Source organism: Schistocerca americana, chromosome 3 (genome assembly GCF_021461395.2).
Source record: "Schistocerca americana isolate TAMUIC-IGC-003095 chromosome 3, iqSchAmer2.1, whole genome shotgun sequence".
Classification (NCBI taxonomy): Eukaryota; Metazoa; Arthropoda; class Insecta; order Orthoptera; family Acrididae; genus Schistocerca; species Schistocerca americana.
The window spans coordinates 89,910,357-89,924,653 of NC_060121.1; the positions used below are offsets into that span (position 1 = coordinate 89,910,357).

Below are 14,297 nucleotides of genomic sequence, written 5' to 3' on the forward strand. Positions count from 1 at the left end.
TCCGCCAAGGCAAGAAGGAGTGCTGGGAGCGGTATGTGTCCACAATTGGCCTCCATGTCTCTCCATCCCAGGTCTGGGCCAAGATTCGACGCGTCTACGGCTATCGGCCACCTGTCAGCGTCCCTGCACTCTCACTGAATGGAGCAGTTTGTACTGACTCCGACGTCATTGCAAATCGCTTAGCAGAGCATTTTGCTTTGAGTTCCGCTTCTGCGAATTACCCCCAGGCCTTCCGCTCCATTAAAGAGCGGATGGAACGCCGGAGCCTTTCGTTTCGCACCAACCACCCAGAATCTTACAATGCTCCATTCAGTGAGTGGGAATTTCGCAGTGCCCTCGCTGCTTGCCCTGATACCGCTCCTGGGCCAGATGGCTTCCACTGTCAAATGCTGAAACATCTTTCAGTGGACTGCCAGCGGCGCCTTCTCGATCTTTACAACCGTCTTTGGGTCGAGGGGGAGTTTCCGTCGCAATGGCGGGAAGGCATTGTCATCCCCGTTTTGAAACCTGAAAAGACCCCTCTGGAGGTGGACAGCTACCGTCCCATTAGCCTCACCAACGTTATGTGCAAGCTTCTCGAACGGATGGTGAGCCGGCGCTTGCATTGGGTACTGGAGTCTCGGGGCCTTCTGGCTCCATCTCAGGGTGGGTTCCGTAAAGGCCGCTCCGCCGCCGACAATCTGGTGAGCCTGGAGTCGGCCATCCGTACTGCCTTTTCCCGCCGTCAGCACCTGGTCGCTGTCTTTTTCGACATGCGGAAGGCGTACGATACGACGTGGCGTCATCACATTCTTTCTACGCTTCATGCATGGGGTCTTCGGGGCCCTCTGCCGATTTTTATCCGCAATTTTCTGTCGTGTCGTACCTTCCGCGTGCAAGTCGCGGCCTCGTATAGTTCCTCCCACGTCCAGGAGAACGGTGTGCCACAGGGTTCCGTTTTAAGTGTCTGTCTGTTTTTAATAGCCATTAACGGTCTTGCTGCGGCCGTGGGAAACTCTGTCTCCGCTTCCCTGTATGCTGACGACTTCTGCCTTTATTACAGCTCTCCCGGCATTGCAGCTGTTGAACGTCAGCTACAGGGCGCTATCCGTAGGGCACAGTCTTGGGCTGTAGCGCATGGGTTTCAGTTTTCGGCAGCCAAGACCTGCGTTATGCATTTCTGCCGGTGACGTATTGTCCACCCGGAGCCGCAGCTTTCTCTTAACGGCGAACTTCTTTCGGTGGTGGAATCGCACAGTTTTTTGGGGGTGGTTTTCGATGCCCGGTTGACTTGGCTGCCTCATATCCGGCAGCTCAAACAGACGTGTTGGCGGCATCTCAATGCACTGCGATGTTTGAGCCACACCCGCTGGGGAGCCGACCACTCTACCCTGTTACGGCTCTACCAGGCGTTAATCCAGTCCCGTCTGGATTATGGGTGCCTGGCATATGGCTCAGCATCCCCGTCTGCGTTGTGGGTGCTGGACCCACTTCTCCACAGCGGGATACGCCTTGCCACTGGTGCTTTCCGCACCACCCCTGTGGACAGCTTACTCGTGGAGGCAGGTGTCCCTCCACTGCGGTTCCGACGCCAACGTTTGCTAGCCGCTTATGCTGCCCATGTTCTAAGCTCGCCCGGGCATCCTAACTATCGTCTCCTGTTCCCGCCGTCAGTCGTCCGTCTGCCGGAACGTCGGCCCCGGTCGGGTTGTCCGATCGCCATACGCGTCAAGGAGCTTCTCTGCGGGCTTGGGTTTTTCCCTGTTCCGCCTCCTTTCCAGGCGCCTCTGCGTACACCCCCGTGGTGTGTTCCTCGCCCTTGCCTTCGGCTCGACTTGGCACAGGGCTCGAAGGACTCGGTCCCTCCAGAGGCCTTCCGCCGCCGCTTTTATTCCATCCTGGCCACGTATCAGGGCTCTGGCATTGTTTACACCGACGGCTCGATGGTTGCTGGTCGAGTCGGTTATGCGCTCACTCTAGGGGAACATTTCGAACAACGTTCCTTGCCGGCTGGCTGCAGCGTTTACACTGCTGAGCTGGTCGCCATCTTTCGAGCCCTAGAGTATATCCGCTCCTGCTCAGGTGAGTCCTTCGTCATCTGTAGCGATTCCCTGAGCAGTTTACGAGCACTTGACCAGTGTTTTCCTCGTTCCCGTCTGGTTATGGCTATCCAGGAGTCCCTGCATACTCTTGCGCGTTACGGCCGCTCTGCGGTCTTCGTGTGGACCCCAGGCCATGTTGGGATCCCCGGCAACGAGAATGTTGACCGGCTGGCGAAAGAGGCGACTAGTGCACCATCTCTGGACGTTGGCCTCCCGGAGACAGATTTGCGAGCGTTCCTACGCCGCAAAATTCTGGACCTTTGGGACACTGAATGGCGCGCCCTGCCTTTACGCAACAAACTTCGGGCCATCAAGGGGGCTACCGGTGTGTGGCGCTCCTCCTTGCGGGTCTCTCGCAAGGAGTCTGTTGTCCTCTGCCGGCTGCGCATTGGGCACACTCGGCTTCCGCACGGCCACTTATTGCGCCGTGAGGACGCGCCTCTATGTCGCTGCGGCTCCGTTTTATCCGTAGTTCATGTTTTATTGGAGTGTCCGTTTTTAGCCGCGCTCAGGCAGTCGTTCGCACTGCCTGACTCGCTCCCTGCCCTTTTAACAGATGACTCGACTATGGCTGACTTAGTTTTACGTTTTATTCGGGCAGGGGGTTTTTATTCTTTAATCTGAGTGTTTCTGTTTTTCTCTTATTGTTTTGTGTTGATTCTGGCCTTTGGCCTCCGGTTTTAAATTGTTTTTTTAATGTGTTTCCAGTGGTTGGCTTTTCCTTTTTTATTTCTCTGGTCGGCCAACCACCGTCACACTCTGTGTGCTTTTAGTTCGTTTTGTCTGGTCTTTGTCTCAGTTTCTCTTGTTCCGTGTCGTCTGTGCTCTGTTCTGTTCCTCGTATTTTATTCTCTGTGGGTGTTTTTTTTAGTACTTGGACAAAGGGACCGATGACCCTAGCAGTCTGGTCCCTTTAAATCCCCCAAACCAACCAACCAACCAACCATGGTGTGTTCGTCGCCCTTGCCTTCGGCTGGACCTGGCACAGGGCCCGAAGGACTCAGTCCCTCCAGAGGCCTTCCGCCGCCGCTTTTATTCTATCCTGGCCACGTATCAGGGCTCTGGTATTGTCTACACTGACGGTTCGATGGTTGCTGGTCGTGTCGGGTATGCGCTCACTCTAGGGGACCGTTCCGAACAACGTTCCTTGCAGGATGGCTGCAGCGTTTACACTGCTGAATTGGTCGCCATCTTTCGTGCCCTAGAGTATATCCGCTCCTGCTCAGGTGAGTCCTTCGTTATCTGTAGCGATTCCCTGAGCGGTTTACGAGCTCTCGACCAGTGTTTCCCTCGTTCTCGTCTGGTGATGGCTATCCACGAGTCTCTGCATACTCTTGCCTGTTGCGGCCGCTCTGTGGTCTTTGTGTGGACCCCTGGTCATGTCGGTATCCCGGGTAACGAACATGTTGACCGCCTGGCGAAAGAGGCCACCAGCAAGCCATCTCTGGACCTTGGCCTCCCAGAAACTGATTTGCGGGCAGTCTTCCGCCGCAAAATCTTGGCGCTATGGGACGATGAATGGCGCGAACTGACAATGTCCAATAAACTCCGTGCTGTCAAGGAGACGACGGCTGTGTGGCGGTCATCCATGCGAGCCAACCGCAGGGACTCCGTCGTCCTTTGTCGGCTCCGCATTGGCCACTCCCGGCTAACACACGGTTATTTACTGCGCCGGGAGGACCCTCCTCTATGTTGCTGTGGGGCAGCTTTGACAGTGGCCCACATTTTGCTGGCCTGCCCCCTTTTAGCTGTGGTCAGGCAGACATTTGCGCTGCCTGCTACGCTCCCTGCCCTTTTAACAGACGACTCCACTATGGCTGACTTAGTTTTACGTTTTATTCGGGCAGGGGGATTTTATCATTTACTCTGAGTGTTTCTGTTTTATTTTATTGTTTTGTGTTGACTCTGGCCTTTGGCCTATGGTTTTACACTGTTTTTTTTTTAACGTGTTTCTACGTGGTTGGCCTTTTCTTTTTTCTGTCTATGGTCGGCCAACCACCGTCACACTCTGTGTGGTTTTAGTTTGTTTTGTCTTGTCTTGTCTTTGTCTCAGTATCTCGTGTTCTGTCTCGTCTGTGATCTCTTCTGTTCCTTGTTTTTATTCTCTGTGGGTGTTCTTTGTCTTTGGAAAAAGGGACCGATGACCATGGCAGTCTGGTCCCTTTAATCCCCCAAACCAACCAAGAGTCCTTGCTTTTATTAAGTGATTTAAGCTGCTGCTCAACATGCAGGATATCTACTTCTAAGTTAGTCATGCTAGCAGTACTTCACGGTTTGATTTCTCGAATATCTACTTAGGTTTCTTTGCTTAAAGAATTTCAGAAGACCATGTTACATAACTCAGCTTTAGTGTCACTTCATCAGTAACATCAACATTGTTATCATGCAGTGATGGTACTGGATTCTGCCAGATTTCGGGACAATTTAGTTTTAGAAAATATTAGAAGCATCTCACAATAAACTTTGTGCTAAATTACTAGCTTTTGTAAAACTACTTCTTTTTCTGCGATCTTGGGATTTTACGTTCTTTTAAAATTGTCACGCTCTTCTTCGTTGCTTCTGTAAAACAGTGTTCTGAACCATTTTGTCTACCGTGCAGGATCAGTAACTATCGGTATCCCTTATTAATTTATTTTGTTTATATCTTTTATTTACCAGCAGCCTTGGTGAAATGATAACACTGTTTCCCATCAGATGACCGAAGTTAAGTGCTGTCGGGTTCGGCTAGCACTCGGCTGGGTCACCGCCCGAGTGTGCTGAGCACTGTGGGCAAGTGAGGTGCACTGAGACCAACTGAGGAGCTACTTGACTGAGAAGTAGTGGCAGCTGGGAGAGCAGCATGCTGACCACGTGCTACTCCATATCCATACCCAGTGGCACCTGTCGGCTGAGGATGACGTGGCAGCCGGTCAGTACTGTTGCCTTCGAGGCCTGGTCAGATGGAGTTTAGTTTTCTGTATGTCTCTCGGTTGCCATCGATTCTATTTATTTGAATCCCAACAACGTTCGGTCTAGGTTTGCATAATCAGGTGGAACGTGTTGAGGCTCTCTCTTAGTAAGACGCTTTTCATGGGTTTGGCTCTTGTGATATTTAGACTCGTTCCAGTGCTGTATGGACAGTACCCCTCGTATCCGTCAAGTTGTTCCTCAGGATTACTTCTTGCTGAGAGGTCAGCTGTGCTTTTGCAGCAATTTACAGTTAAAGTGGATACTTGAACTAATAATTTTTGTTCAAAATACTTCTCTGAGAAAGCATCTTGTATGATTTCGGATTGTGTCTTATGGCTACAACCGACTTGAAATATGTATTTTCGCAAACATATGGAGGATGGATTTGAGCCATCACCAACTGTAACTGTAAGAGTGGGGTATCTATTTGAAAGACTCAGCTCGTCTTTGCGCTGTTTGGCGGCTGATTCATGTCATCGATAACATGAACCAATTATTAATATGTTCCAGTTGTCAATTATAACCTACCCACACTAACTAACAGATGTTACCTAGTTAAATTTCATTACAAGGTAAATTACTACCTACAGCAATAAAGGTCCCATCACCAGCTGCGTTTAATCTATACTTTATGAACCCCAGGTCAGTTCTCTGTAAAAATTTCTGCTGAATTTATTTGCGGCTTTAGCCAGCTTTCCATAGATATAACGATTCGAGCTTCAGCGCTTCCTATTAGCGATCAGAGTGCTGATTCTTTCCCAACACGGCTACAACAATTTATAGTCACAATACCAATTGTTGCTAGACTTATCTTCATTCTGTTTTTGCCTTACACCCTTTAAGACTGACGTCCTTTCTGTAGCTTCTTGAGACCCTCTAACCTAAGAAGTCGACCAGTCCTCTCCACACAGCCCCTGCTAGCCGTGTAGTCGCCTCCAGTGTGTAGAGAACCCCCAACATATTGAGCATAACCCAGGAAACTCACCGCCTGGAGGTGCAAGTCTAGTAATCTGCAGACTAAATGGATGCAGAACTGTCTTAGCCCCTGATACAGAGCCTAATTGAGGGTACGAATCAAAGTACCATGGTCAGTTCTGTCACGGTGCAACAAATGTTTAGCTACAGCTTCAAATAGCAAGACTGGTAGTCTTTACCACTTCAGGTAGCCATCCAAACTCAGAAAGACACTGTTCAGATCCAAGGTGACACACAGTCTTGGTATCGAGAACCTGTAGCTGGATGCAGTGTGTGCTCTTCACGGCACCCAGAAGCATCTGTTCCACTTCTGGAATGACTACTGGTGTGCATACATTGTGCCCAAAGGATTTCTTCCGCTCCTAGGCCGCCTTATCCCTAAGGGGCTCCATTACACCCTTAATGTAGGAACTCCCAACTGCCAATAATCTCACCCGTAGTGAATTCCCAGACCTTCGCAGATCGAGAGGCTTCCTCTGGAACAGTGGAAGTGACAGCATCTGGCTCATGATCTTTGTCAGCCACAAATAGCGCCCAAAACCTGTTCATTGAACAAACTGCGCCAGCTCTTTGATCGTTCCCTCAAAGTCTTCCTCTGCCTGTTGCACCTCAGAACCTCTGTCCATTAGACAATGGGCGGAGTTCCGAGGATATCTGTGTCCGCCCCCCCCAGCAGTGATACCCATTGCAACATCATCAAGCTGTGTGACTAAAGGCAATACACCCTACAGCTGCGAGAAAAGGGTCACCTACTCGGCTCGCATTTGAACATAGCAATCGCAGTTCTTATCCATATTAAAGAAGGTGGAAATATACTCCAGACAGATAAGACAGTGCATGATGAATACATTCACACATACAGAATATAGAAGATTAAACTAAAGAGCAAAGAGGAAATTCAGAATAAATAGCTTCTAATGAGATCATACATCAGTTCTGAGAATGAAATGTTGTACTATGGTGCTCTGCTGAAATAATAAAAGCTGACACAAGACACTCATCAATTAAGTAGCTAGGCATAATATTACAAAGTGGTATGAAATGGAATGAGTATTTACTATAAATGTTTGTGGTCATGGAATATGGACAGGGAAAAGGAATAGTAGAAACAATATTCAATGAAATGCTTTCTCAGACACAAAAACCACAAATATCACAACCAGAACTCTCTTCATGGGTTCACATTTTGCACTATATACACTGTAACCAGGAAAATTTCGCACCACAAAACATGCATTCTGTATCTCCACTTCCTTATTCACAAGCATTCTGACCACCTCGTCAGTGGACACTTACAACTCCACTATGCATGAATCACTGGAGTCAGTAATTCAGGGCTTTTTCTTCCATTCAAGCTCCTTTCTTTGCCCTAATTGATTCTGTTAGAAATTGATGTGATTTGACATTGTCTAGTTTTGCATTATAGGTGATATGTCATAGGGGCTCTCATTAACTGGGACAGCAGACTACCATGGCAGAAAGAAAATGCTTTTTGTTTGTGTATGAAGTGCAGATTATTTTGAATGTTGTAGAAAAGTAGGTTAGTAGACTTCATTAATTGTCTATTTAAAGGAAGCGTTGATTTACTATAGTTCTTCGCTCATCTAGCTACCCCTGATTTTCTTGCTGAACAGACATTGGGTAGGTCTATTCCCAAGACATTCATTTTGCAACATTCATTAGCTGAAAACATTTCAGTTGAGCAGGACAATAATCGTAACCCTGAACACACTGACCACAATTCCAGCTGCTGAACTTTGATACAGGTTCAACCACAGAGTTCTGTAACATCAGTAAGTGCTAGGATTCTGTGGTGGCTCGAAGCCATTGCCAGATCTGTTTGCTATAGTAGGTCTTCAGCGGTTTCACAAATGTTTTATCCAGTGGCCAGACCTTACAGGTGCAGCGAGAAGGGAGGCTAACTAGATGAACCCTAGCCAGTGCAGCTACCTGAGTGTTTTTGGTGTGACTGTAATAGTCATCTAAGATTAGAAGCACAGAAGACTCCTTACTTGAATAGGTTTTGGAAATGAAATATTCAAACCATTGTTTTGACAAGTTGCTCTCTATCCAACCAGAGGGTTGACATATGGAAATAGACTCTCGTGGTACCCGTCCCATTAACTGCTGGTTCAAGGTATTCTTTGGGAATCTACATCATTGGAGGAACAAAGGAGCCACCAGCGCTAATGCACAGAATGACAGTAATGAGTAAGCCTCCTTGTGCTATGGTGAGAGTTACCATCTGGCTATTCCCCTTGTGATTTAAGAGGTGGAGATGTTGCTTTGAGCGGACAGCTAAGCAATTCTATGTTCATTGAAGAACTTTCATACCACTTTTCAGTTGAATCTAGTAACTGTGGCCTGTGATGCACCAATTGGATTCCAAAATGATATATTTCCCTCTCTCATAAAGCATCATCTCAGCCAATTCTTTCCTCCAATCCCCATCGTGCCAAAAGGGTTTCTGATGTCATTCCTAATAGCCAGCTGATAAGCCATCTGACTAATATCGCATCTTGTTCACTCACAGAAAAGACTCTCCGTGCTTGGGCAGTAGGTATTTAGCGCTTCTTGGAGATTCAATGGTATCACAGTTATACATGCAAATTTAGTTGTAGCTACATCAGACTTAGCCATCCAAAATATCGTCGTCCAAGGGATTTACGAGAGACTGTGGCAGGCTTCAAATGTCTCATCTTCTTTTCCCTCTCTAATTTAATGGCTTTTACCATTTTCTCGGGATCCAGTTCCTTTTGCTGCTGTCAGTCTAGTGACCCAAGTTTCTTGTGACAATATATTACTGAGCTGTTGAGAAACATGGGGATAGTGTTACTAGCAGACAACATTTTGCAGTAATTGTTTAAAATACATAAAACAGCTTTGAAAACCAGAATTATGATTTAAACAGCCATGTAAACATGGAGGGATTATGGAATATTTGGAAGCCAGACTGGTGTATAACCCCCTCTCAATTATAACCTGTCTTCACCCATTCAGTGGATGAATAACTTATAGAACTTTCATGTGAAGTTACAAAATAGGCTTACTTTATTAAATTAATATCTAACACACCACTGCACCACAGAGGTTTTACCTGTAAATAATTCTTCAGTCATATACACGAGTGTGTGTTCTAGTTTTCCTGTGGTGTCTGTTGTGTTTTAATTGTTTTAATACATATCCCCATTTTTCATATTCTTTCCCATGTTGGGGGCAACTGTGATAGAGCGCGCGCACACACACACACACACACACACACACACACACACACACACACACACACACACACACACACTAATTGCCTCAATTAGGCAGCCGAAGAAGGGGCAGCTGATGTCAAGTGTTCATCCAACCGGACATTTCACATTTTCGGTTTGGATTTATAGTATTGCCTTGAACATACAATGTGTAGGAATTGTCTACACCAAAGAATTGGAGAGAGATGTGGAAGGGGAGAGAGACAGAGTAGGAAGAGAATTGGAAAGATGGGCGACATTAGATGAGCAGACACACACAGAGAAAGATGCCCAGAATAGAACAGACTCCAGTTGAAATGTCATAAGACACACAGTATTATGCAAACATGGTGAACCAGTCCTCCACTGACAAGATTTCATAGGTTATTCAGGGTTACCTCTTTCCAAATAAGGGCCCTGTGCTCTCCAACAGCTTGGTACAGAGTTCTTGTATTATGACGGTAGTATCTGTTCCCAAAAGAACACATACCGTGGATGACCATGCAGCTTTGCTAGAAATGAAATGATAATTAAATAGACACCCTAGCTGCAAACAGGCGTTGATATACTTCACTGGGGACATGTTAAAAATGCGTGCCCCGACCGGAACTCGAACCCGGGATCTCCTGCTTACATGGCAGATGCTCTATCCATCTGAGCCACCGAGGGCACAGAGGATAGTGCGTCTGCAGGGACTTATCCCTTGCACAACCCCCGTGAGATCCACATTCCCAACATGTCCACAATACTACCTTCGTAGTGCGCCTAATAGATGTTTGCCCATCATACACATTACTTGTGGCAGATTAATCTACCAAGTCCCGTACGAGTTCGGGCATAGCGTGTGCGTTCACACAAGAAGGTCAATGGCCGGGAAGCCATATTTTAACTATATATGACGGTAGTATCTGTTCCCGAAAGAACACATACCGTGGATGACCATGCAGCTTTGCTAGAAATGAATGTAGTGGTGTGGACATGTTGGAAATGTGGATCTCACGGGGGACGTGCAAGGGATAAGTCCCTGCAGACGCACTAACCTCTGTGCCCTCGGTGGCTCAGATGGATAGAGCGTCTGCCATGTAAGCAGGAGATCCCGGGTTCGAGTCCCAGTCGGGGCACACATTTTCAACATGTCCCCAGTGAAGTATACCAATGCCTGTTTGCAGCTAGGGTGTCTATTTAATTATCATTTCATTTCTAGCAAAGCTGCATGGTCATCCACGGTATGTGTTCTTTCGGGAACAGATACTACCATCATATATAGTTAAAATATGACTTCCCGGCCCTTGACCTTCTTGTGTGAACGCACACGCTATGCCCGAACTCGTACAGGACTTGGTAGATTAATCTGCCACAAGTAATGAGTATGATGGGCAAACATCTATTAGGCAAACATCTATTAGGCACCCTACGAATGTAGTGGTGTGGACGTGTTGGGAACGTGGATCTCACGGGGGGCGTGCAAGGGATAAGTCCCTGCAGACGCACTATCCTCTGTGCCCTTGGTGGCTCAGATGTTTAGAGCATCTGCCATGTAAGCAGGAGATACCAGGTTCGAGTCCCGGTCGGGGCACACATTTTCAACATGTTCCCAATGAAGTATAACAACGCCTGTTTGCAGCTAGGGTGTCTATTTAATTATCATTATTTTATTATGTTTTCTTTCTTTGCAAATTAGCTTAGTATATGTATTCGACTAAAATACCATCACAGCACTGCCAGAATACACAATGTGAGCTGTGAGTTTTGTTTGGAAACAAGGATGTTCCATCCATTAACAGAACTCTCTGCTCACAACATAATGCCCACCTTACTCTACAACCTCAAGCTCGCATTGGGTGCTGCTTGGTCCTGTCTCAGATTTATTTTTGCAGCAATATTAGAACAGTGATAAGCACAGCAGTAGATGTATGTCTGCTGATGAACAGTTGATCGATGTGCAACTTGTATATGTTTTCAATAAACTGAGAAGAGGAGCACGCCAACAATATTCTGAGGTGCTTCTGTAGTGATAGCAGCCACACCAGTGTTTTGTCTGTGGGTTGCAGAATTAATCTGTGTTTTGTGTGTAGTACATTTTGGCATTTCTCTACTACAGACTTCACTGTGAAGATCTCTAGCTTTGTATTCTTTGATGTTGTTGTTGTTGTGGTCTTCAGTCCTGAGACTGGTTTGATGCAGCTCTCTATTCTTTGATGGCAGTCCCAAAATGCTTCTCATGTGTGACATGAGACTCCATGTTGATGTTCAGTAAATGCAAGCTAACATGTGCATAATATATTACTAATTCACAGATCAAAAAAGGAGCTTGGCAATTATTACATTCTCTCATTTATGTCTATGAGGCCAATTTTTCCCTCATTACGGTCATGCTCTTACAGCTGTGCTCCTGACATCCAAGTTGGACCACTCAATGGCTCCAGTGTTGGGCACTCTTCATCAGCTCCTACTATTATACTCTTAAATATGATCCCACAGCCTGACATGCAAATGCTGATACCTTACAGTGCATACACACAGGCCCAAACCCAGCTTTTGACCCACATAAAGTCTCTTGTTCCCACACTGACAGGGTGGCACAGCACAGCTGATGCCCCCCCTGCGGGTTCGGGGGTAAGAATAGGCCCGCGGTATTCCTGCCTGTCGTAAGAGGCAACTAAGAGGAGTCTCAAACGTTTCGGCCTTATGTGATGGTCCCCTCTCGGGTTTGACCTCCATCTATCTAAATTACTCCGAAGAGCGAGCCAATTGGGGAAGGGCGCCTTACATGGTGCACTGTATCCTTCGTGCAATTAGACCTTTAGCCGTATTTCTCGTCGTTGCAATGGTGTCCCGCTCGTTTTCGATCTCTTGGGCGATTACCACGCCGCACTCTGCAGTGTTTCTTTTAACTGCGACGATGACCTTGGCCATTTTTGCACCTAAGATCCAGCACAGTAGCCAGTCCGTTGTGGTGGGGCCGCCATGTACCCTCTTGGTTGTAGCCCCCTGACAACACAGGGATCGCTCTACTGATGCCTGCGCCGTTAACTCCCCACGTATGCCAAGGAGTAGATGCCCATCGCCCTGGGGCATCGGGACTCCTGGCAATGGCCATCCTGCCAGGTGGCCTTTGCTGTGGCTGGGTGGCGCCCGTGGGGAGGGCCCTTGGTCGGAGTAGGTGGCATCAGGGCGGATGACCCGCAATGAAGCGTGGTACATCATCTCTCGCTGGCGGCCAGCCGTCAGCAGTCTCTATGCGTTCCAAGGCTCACTTCAAGGCTAATGTGTATGACCCCAAATCGTTCCCCTCCCTGGCCACACCTTGGGAGGAACGAAGGGCTATGACTGAGAGCGAAAGATACTCGCCCCGGTATCTCGTCTGTACCAGAGCTGACAGGGAATCTTTTATGTCCGTGAAGCCTCTGTTCTTTGTAGAGCATTTAGAGGACAAGTTTGGGGAGGTGGAGGGCTTGTCCAAGATGCGGTCCGGATCGGTGTTGATCAAAACGGCATCCTCCGCCCAGTCGCGGGCCTTGCTCGCTTGTACTAAGCTGGGGGATGTCTCTGTCACTATCACGCCCCATAAGAGTCTGAACATGGTCCAGGGCATTATCTTTCACAGGGATCTCCTTTTACAGTCCGACGACGAGCTGCGCGCCAACTTGGAGCGCCGAGGTGTCCATTTCGTCCGGCGTGTCCACCGGGGTCCGAGGGATCGTCAAGTTGCCACCGGTGCCTTCATCTTGGCCTTCGAGGGTGACACGTAACCTGAGAAGGTCAAGGTGATGGTGTTCCGTTGTGATGTCAAGCCGTATATCCCTCCCCCAATGCGGTGCTTCAAGTGTTGGAAGTTCGGCCACATGTCTTCACGCTGTGCGTCCGACCTCGTCTGTCGCGATTGTGGTCGACCTTCCCATCCAGATCATCCCTGTGCGCCGCCTCCAATCTGTGTGAACTGTGGTGCGCACCATCCGCCTTGCTCGCCAGACTGTCCGATTCTGCAGAAGGAGCGGAAGATCATGGAAATAAAGACTCTCGACCGCCTGACGTACACTGAGGCGAAGCGGAAATATGATCGGCTTCATCCGGTGCGCATGACAGCTTCTTACGCCGCAACTGTCACTCCTTCTACAATGCCATCCGCTCCAGTCAGCTCTCAGAGTCGAAGTCCCACACCTGCCCCCTTGATGGTGGGGGGCACTAAACCTCCTGTTGCTCCTGCTCCATCTACTTCAGGAGCAACACCCCCCCCCCCAACCATCAAGTACATCAGTCCCCCCTTCCCAGCCGGAGAAGCGTAAGACTTCTTCAGCTACTCTCGTAAGGAAGGGGTCCCTTGGGGACCTCCCTTCCCAAGTTCCGTCCGGTACAAAGGCCGACAGCCGCAAGTGGCTTAAACAACCGCCGGTCCCTGGTCGTAGGGACACACGGTCGCCGTCTGTCCCTGAGACCGACCCAGTTGCGCCCTCCCAGCCTGCGCCACCAAAGGCACAGCACGAGAAGCAGCAGAAGAAGAAACTCCCCAAGGCTACCGACATTGCAGTGGCACCCATTCCACCGCTTCCTACAAGCTCTGCGTCTAAGGATGAGGTGGAGATTCTGGCGTCCGCTGAGGACATGGATCTCGCCAGTCCCTCGGATTCAGTAGATGGCTGTTGTCCAGGTGGTGACTCCGTAGCAGCGGGGGCCCCGGAGGCGTAATCTGCCTCCCCAGTCCCTTCACGCCTTTCCCATCCATGGCTAATAACATCCTCCAGTGGAACTGCAGCGGTTTCTTCCACCATCTAGCTGAGCTCCGCCACCTTATCAGCCGTCATCCTTTCCTTTGCATTGCTCTGCAGGAAGCTTGGTTTTCAGCAATGCGAACCCCCGCCCTCCGTGGCTATCGGGGTTATTTTAAGAACCGGGCAGCTTATGCAAGGGTGTCTGGTGGCGTCTGCATCTATGTCCTGAACTCTCTTCACAGCGAGTTTGTGCCTCTACAAACAGCTTTAGAAGCTGTCGCTGTTCGGGTGTGGACGCCCCAGGCCATTACCATCTGCAGTATTTACCTTCCACCTGATGGTAC

General features: G+C 48.7%; 2 non-coding genes across 2 annotated transcripts; one reads left to right on the forward strand and one right to left on the reverse strand.

Moving 5' to 3' along the window:
• Positions 1–9,839: 9,839 nt before the first annotated feature.
• Positions 9,840–9,914, reverse strand: Trnat-ugu. Its single transcript has one exon. It is a non-coding gene; the product is annotated as a tRNA-Thr (tRNA).
• A 376-nt stretch (positions 9,915–10,290) lies between these two features.
• On the forward strand, positions 10,291–10,365 carry Trnat-ugu. Its single transcript has one exon. It is a non-coding gene; the product is annotated as a tRNA-Thr (tRNA).
• The last annotated feature ends 3,932 nt before the right edge of the window (positions 10,366–14,297 follow it).